Genomic DNA, 7,549 nt, shown 5'->3' with positions numbered 1-7,549 from the left:
CGACATCCAATGTGATCAATGATCATCTAGGTATACAGTTGATGGGGTAGGCAATGCTCCATCTACTATATATGGTTTGAGGCGCTGACAGTTGAGTTAAAACGTGCCTTGTGTGTTGGGTGCATGACCTCTACAGCTCCATGAGGGAAAATTTGTGATATGGTGAAAGGTCCTGACCACCTCGATTTTTGCTTACCTAGGAACAACCGAAGGCATAAATTATATAACAATACTTTCTATCCTATATGAAAGTCATGCCTCAATAAATTCTTGTCATGCCATTGTTTGGTTCGTTCCTTATATATCTTGGCATTCTCATAAGCTACAAGTCTGAATTCATCCATCTCATTGAGTTGCATCCGTCTCTATGCACTTGTGGCCTGCAAATCAAAATTCAATAACTTTTTGGACCAATACGCTTTATGCTCAAGTTCAACGGGTAGATGACATGGTTTGCCAAAAACCAACCTATATGGAGATATGCCAATAGGTGTTTTGTATGTAGTTCTATATGCCCATGGTGTATCATCTAACTTGACAGAATAGTCTTTTCTTGAAGAGTCTACCATCTTCTCCAAGATTCTTTTTAATTCCCTATTAGCTAATTCAACTTGGCCATTGGTTTGAGGGTGATATGGGGTTGCTAATTTATGCATAACACCATATTTTTGCATCAGCCACTCAAATTGGGTGTTGCAAAAATGAGTTCCCCTATCACTAATTATGGCACGTGGTGTGTCGAATCGAGTGAATAGTTTTTTAAGGAATTTGACTACTCTCTTATAGTCATTTGTGGGTAAAGCCATGGCTTCCACCCATTTGGACACATAGTTGACAACAACTAGGATGCATTTATTTCCAAAAGAATTTGGAAAAGGTTCCATGAAGTCAATACCCCATACATCAAAGATTTCATATATTAATATGTTAGTAAGAGTCATTTCATTGTGTCAAGAGATGTTACCTGTCCTTTGGCATTGGTCACATGTGGACACATACCTATGAGTATCCTTGAATAAGGTGGGCCAATAGAAACCTGATTGTAGCACTTTGGTTGTTGTACGGTTGGCTCCAAAATGTCCTCCTGCTTCTCTATCATGGCAATATCGGAGCACTGGCTCCATCTCTTCGTCGGGGACACATCTCCGATTGATCTGATCTGCACAAAGCTTATACGAAAAGGGGTCCTCCCACAAATAATGTTTCACATCAGAGAAGAATTTCTTTGCTGATATGAAAGATTAGGAGGGAGGATGTTTCCTGCGAGAAAGTTGGCAAAATCAGCATACCAAGGGGATGTATCTACCTGAATTGAGTAGAGCTGCTCATCAGGATATTCATCTCAGAGGATGCTCATAGTATTCCCTCCCAAATCTGAATCCTCTAACCGGGAGAGATGGTCTACGGCAAGCTTATCGGTGCCCTTTTTATCTCCGATTTTGACATCGAACTCTTGGAGCAACAAGATCCACCTGATCAGCCTTGGCTTTGCATCATTCTCTACAAGTAGATGTCTGAGTGCTGAGTGATCTGTATACACAATAACTTTGGACAAGATTAGATAAGAGCAAAATTTATCAAAAGCAAAAATTACCGCTAGTACTTTCTTTTCCATCATGGTGTAATTCTGTTGAGCTCCATTCAAGGTCCTGCTAGCATAGTAAATTGGCTGGAAATTTTTATTCCCTCTTTGTCCTAGAATAGCTCCAACTGCTGAATCACTCACATCGCACATCAACTCAAAAGGAAGTGTCCAATCTGGTGCCACTATGATCGGTGCATTAGTCAACTTATCTTTCAAGATATTGTATGCTTCTAGGCATTACTTTGTAAAATCGAAAGGCACATCTTTCTGTAATAGATTGGACAAAGGCGTAGCTATCTTGGAGATATCCTTGATGAACCTTCTATAGAATCCTGCGTGCCCCAAGAAGCTTCTCACGGACTGGATAGATGTTGGTGGTGGTAATTTCTCAATTGTCTCCACCTTAGCTCTATCAACCTCGATCCCTTTTTGTGAGACCTTGTGTCCAAGTACAATACCTTCTTGCTCCATGAAGTGACATTTTTCCTAATTTAGCACCAGATGAGTTTCCTTGCAACGCTTGAGTACCTTCTCCAAGTTATGTAGACATGCATCGAAGGAGGAACCAAAGACTAAAAAATCATCCATTAAAATCTCCATAAAATTCTCCACCATATCGGAAAATATAGCCATCATGCACCTCTGAAATGTTGCTGGAGCATTGCATAATCCGAATGGCATCTTCCTATAAGCAAATGTGCCATAAGGACAAGTGAAGGTGGTCTTCTCCTAATCTTCGGGTGAAATTGGAATTTGATTGTAGCCCGAGTACCCATCTAGAAAATAGTAGAACTCATGACCAACTAGCCTCTCTAACATCTGATCGATGAAGGGTAGAGGAAAATGATCCTTGCGTGTGGCATCATTTATTTTTCTGTAATCGATGCACAATCGCCACCCGGTAACCGTCCTAGTTGGTACAAGTTCATTATTCTCATTCGGCACCACAATCATGCCTCCTTTCTTCGGTACTACTTGGACGGGGCTTACCCATGAGTTGTATGAGATTGGGTAGATAATACCTGCATCTAATAACTTGATGACCTCCACCTTCACCACATCTTTCATGTTCGGATTCAGGCGTCTTTGGGGCTGAACCATGGGCTTGCATCCATCCTCTATCAGGATTTTATAAGTGCATATGGATAGATTGATACCCTTGATGTCTGCTATCTTCCAAGCTAGAGCTGTCTTGTGTTCCCGCAACACCCATAACAATTTTTCCTTCTGCAAGGGAGTTAAGGCTGATGAGATAATCACTGGTAGAGATGATGGTGCTTCTAAAAAGGCATACTCCAGATGCGGTGGGAGTTGTTTCAGCTGAAGGGTGGGCAGCTCTTCAATTGAAGTCTTGCTTTTTGGCATTGAGGGTCTATCCAAGCTCTCCAACTAGATGAACCTCTTTCCTTGAAATTGAGGATTAGCATTCAGTTATGCTAACATGCTCTGAATTTTCTTCATCATCTCCAATTCTAGCTTCTCCTTCTTGTATGCATGACTCAAGGGGATTGGCTGACCTGTTGACCTGAAAACACCCACCAACCACATAGTCAATAACATCCAGTATATTACATGAATCATCACTAGATGGTGCATGTTTCATAGCATCAGACATCTTAAAAATTACTTCCTCATCTTGAATCCTAAGGCTTAGTTGTCCTTGTTGAACATAATCATTGCCTTTCTTGTAAATAGGAAGGGTCGCCTTAGGATAAGTGGGACGTCAACATCCTCTTCCATGTCTAACACTATGAAATCCATGTGAAAAATAAATTTATCAACCTTAACAAGCACATCTTCTATAATTTCCCTAGGACGCTTGATAGACCTATCAGCTAATTGCAATGCAACTCTAGTAGGTTGGGGTTCACCCAACCCTAATTTCTTAAAAACTGAATAAGGCATCAAATTTATACTAGCTTCTAAATCACACAATGCCTTATTTATCTTTAAACTGCCTATAATGCAAGGAATAGTAAAACCCCCTGGATCTTTTAGTTTCAGAGGCAACTTGTTGAGAAGGATTGCTGAGCATTCTTCATTCAATGCGACTGTAGCCACATCTCCCAATTTCCTTTTGTTCGCCAAGATTTCCTTAAGGAACTTTGCATAATGCGGCATTTGGGCTAAGGCATCTGTAAAAGGAATGTTAATATGTAAACTTCTGAAAATTTAAAGAAACTTACCGAATTCCTTTTCCATTTTGTGTCGCTTAAGCTTATTGGGAAATGGTACTTGTGGCTTTTGGCTTGTTTCTTTCCTTAAATCCGATTGCTCTTCCTCCTTCTTTTCGGTCTCTAGAGTTGCATCCATCTTACCTTCTTCTTTTGTTTTCTTTTCCACCTCTTGCAGCTCCTTACCACTCCTCAAGGTAATAGCTTGCACTTGCTCTCTTGGATTCGCCTCTATATTGCTAGGCAAGGCACCTTGGACTCTAGCGGATATCATTTGTGCCAATTACCCTACTTGAGTCTCTAAATTCTTAATTGATGCTTCTTAATTTTGAAATCTTGTTTCCGCACTTGATATGAATTTAGTCATCAGCTCCTCTAAATTCGATTTCTTCTCCGGCTGAGCAAAATTTTGAGGAGGAGGTTTCACCACATTTTGATTTGACCATGAAAGATTGGGATGATTCCTCCATCCGGGGTTAAAGGCACAAATATAAGTGTCTACATTGTAAATACTAGGTTGCTTCCTAACTTGGGCCCTCTCGGAATGCCACTGATAGTTATTTGAAGCCATCTCTTCAATAAGTGCATGAACAACCTCAGGTGTCTTGTTGTTAATGGACCCTCCAACTGCAGTGTGTCCATGATGGTCTTGTTTGCTTTAGTCAATCCATTGTAGAATGTCTAAACCTGGAGCCAAACATGAAGTCCATGATGAGAGACCTTCCTCAATAATTCCTTGTAGTGCTCCCATGACTCATATAATGATTCCCCGTCCTATTGAGTGAAAGTTGTGATGTCACTCTGCATCTTTGCAGTCTTGGATTGAGGGAAATACTTGGATAGGAAGTGGCTGGCCATTTCGTCCCAAGTTGAGATCGATCCAGCTAGTAGAGAGTTGAGCCAAGTCTTAGCCTTGTCCTTCAAAGAGAAAGGAAATAATCTGAGTCTCACAACATCATCACTAACTCCGTTGTGTTTGAATGTGTCACATATTTTCAGGAAGTTAGCAATGTGCGTGTTAGGGTCCTCATTAGCCAATCCACAGAACTTAACCATGTTCTAAATCATCTGGATGATTTCCGGTTTGATCTCAAAGTTGTTGGCAGCTATAGCTGGTCTCACTATGCTCGAGGCTGCCCTGGTGAGGGTTGGCTTGGCATAGTCCATCATGGTCCTTTGCTCAGCCATCTTCGTTCTTTCAGCCTTTCCTTGCTTCAAAGCTCTAAGGCGACAGTGAAGAGTTCGGTTAATCTCTGGATCGAAGATGATGCTCTCCTTCCCACTGCCGCATGTCATATACTGAACAAGTCAAAGTCATAAAGATAGTATAACGCACACAACATGGATATATTATACAAAATCAGATTAGCAACAGTACATGATTCCTAATATTGTTGTGATAATCCCCGACAACAACGCCAAAAACGTGATGTGTTTAGAACTATACTAGCAAGTGCACTAGCCGATCAAGTAATATACTGGTGAGTAAAGTATCATTCCCATGAGGATTAATCCAACAACTACTAGTACTTAATCTGCCTTATGTTATCTGATAATCCAAAAATTAATGAATTACTTCCTAATTAGCTAACTATCCTAGGTGCTCTCGAATTAAACCACCCTAACTGAATGGAGACAACAATTCACGAAAACTCAATTGATCGCAGAATCAGTTCATTAATTATCTCATTAAACTATCCAACTGAAGTTAATTTCAGTTATGGGTTAGTGATTTCCATATTGTTATGAACAGTCTCTTTCGAGCACATGCCAATCTAACTACAAGTATTAACCCTTATATCTCTATCAAGAGTTTAATTACTATAGATGCATTAAAGACAAGAAAATCAAATGATGTCAGTTCTTGCTGAATGAATGCCAAACGAATCATGTAAATTATCTCTAAGATACATTCAATTCATTCCCTTGATCAGCTAGTCTGATTACCTAAACCCTTTCTCAAGCAATATAAGTAATCTTAAGAAATAAAAGCAAATCGGTCGAAATTACTCTTAATATTGAAAACCCTAATCAAGAAATCCCAATAATTGAATAACTATCAATTAGATTAGCTTAAAAGATTAATCACAAAACTGAAATAACATCAATCATGGTTTGCATGGTAGAAAGAATAAAAGATTCAAACAAAAGAAAACCCTAGTTGAACCTAGGTTACCGAAATCGTTGAATTAAAGAAGAAGACAACCTAAAACTTCTGCATAAAATCTCGATCTCCTCTCCAATTCTCCTTCGGCAGCCTTGTGATCTTTCTCCCAGCACTTCTCCTTTTGTTCTTGTGACAAGAAGTCAAACCCTAATTTCTTCCTTTTCTTTTTCTTTTATACTCTTTCTTGCAGCTTTAGAATCCTACTACTCTTCGAACTCTACTAAAATTAATCACCTTCGGGAGCCTTCTGGAGCCTCTCAGGTAACATGCGGATGTGCCTCTATTCTCCCTAGGCCGAAGTGCTTCTTTGCAGCAATATCACCATGTCTTCATGCTCTATCAACCCCAAACTGTTCCAAACTCCTGTTTTCCTAAAATTCAGCTCAATAGGGCAAGAACCATTAAAATTTATCATAAAAACCATATATGAGATAGTAAAAACAATGTGTACACACACACATCAGCAGGCCGGTCTGAGTCCTGGTAGGTCACTGTTTGTTGTATTTCTTTTGTCTTATTTTGGTACTATTTCTGACAGTTCATTTTTGTTGCAGCTATCATGGACATCCCTGCCAATGAACTCTTTGGGAGTATGAAGAAGGGGAAAAAGAAGAGAGCTTCAAAAAGAGCTTGTGTTGAGTCCCTGCTAGCTGCCATTCCAAAGCCCGAGCAGCCATCAACCACCGAGCAACCATCAATCTGAGGTGAACTTGAAGCGGGCCCTTGCAGCCGAGAAGTCTTCTCTCAAGGCCCACGCCGAGCTGAACTTAGCCCACAATGAAAATAACCAGATGAAGAAGGACACGCGGGCTAAGAAGGAGCTGATCATGTTGCTAATGTTGAAGAAGAAGGAGCTCGAAGAGCGTGAGGCGGCCTTGAAGAGGGAGCTCGAAGAGCGAGAGGCGGCACTGAAGAGGGAGGTGGAAAACCTCGAGGCTCACGTGAAGGAGCGAACTGAGATACTACTTCAAGGAATGGAGAAGGCCAAGGTTAAGGCCGTCGAGGAGTACCAGACTTCAGCGGAGTACCAGAAGAAGATGGTCGAGGTGGGGACAGTGAGCTACCGCAAAGGTTTCAAGCTTAGCAGGTGGCAAACCTGACATGAGTTCCCCCAGCTTGACCTCAGTGCCATAACCACTTCGAGGATCATTGAGGAGATGGCCATCGAAGCAGCTCAAGATTCGAACTCCAAAGAAGAAAGTGACGGTGACTTACTCGATGAGGGTGAGGAGATCGGTGCTAGTGAGAGCCATATGGAGACGGATCTTCCTATTGAAGCCTTAACAAGGACGAGGAGCCTCAAAGTGACTAGAAGCCTCTTTTCTTGGTCTTTATGATGTACACCCTGAGCCTCCGAGCTCAGTTCATAGTGAAAGTTTCTCTTTTTTTTTTTGTACTCAAAACTTCACATTAATGGAATACAAGTATTTTGGCTATCTCAGTGCAAAAATTTTCTAAGTGTAAATAACTCCTGAACTGGTGAACTAAACCAAAAACAGGAGTAGATTTTTTCCAAGTGTTGGTTATCCTGAGCTGTCGAGCTAATGAGCTGGACTACTGATAGGGATAACTTCGCATCATTGTGCGCTGACCCCAAATAGGAGTAGATTTTTTTCTAAGTGT

At 40.8% G+C, this 7,549-nt stretch overlaps 1 pseudogene; it reads right to left on the bottom strand.

Moving 5' to 3' along the window:
* Positions 1-236: 236 nt before the first annotated feature.
* Positions 237-4,033, bottom strand: LOC148871579 (uncharacterized; annotated as a pseudogene).
* Positions 4,034-7,549: the final 3,516 nt, after the last annotated feature.

The sequence above is a fragment of the Nelumbo lutea genome, chromosome 2 (assembly GCF_056320005.1).
Source record: "Nelumbo lutea isolate HS-2025 chromosome 2, American lotus-T2T, whole genome shotgun sequence".
Classification (NCBI taxonomy): Eukaryota; Viridiplantae; Streptophyta; class Magnoliopsida; order Proteales; family Nelumbonaceae; genus Nelumbo; species Nelumbo lutea.
The sequence above is the reverse complement of the archived record's forward strand: the minus strand, read 5'-3'. Positions and strand labels throughout refer to the sequence as shown.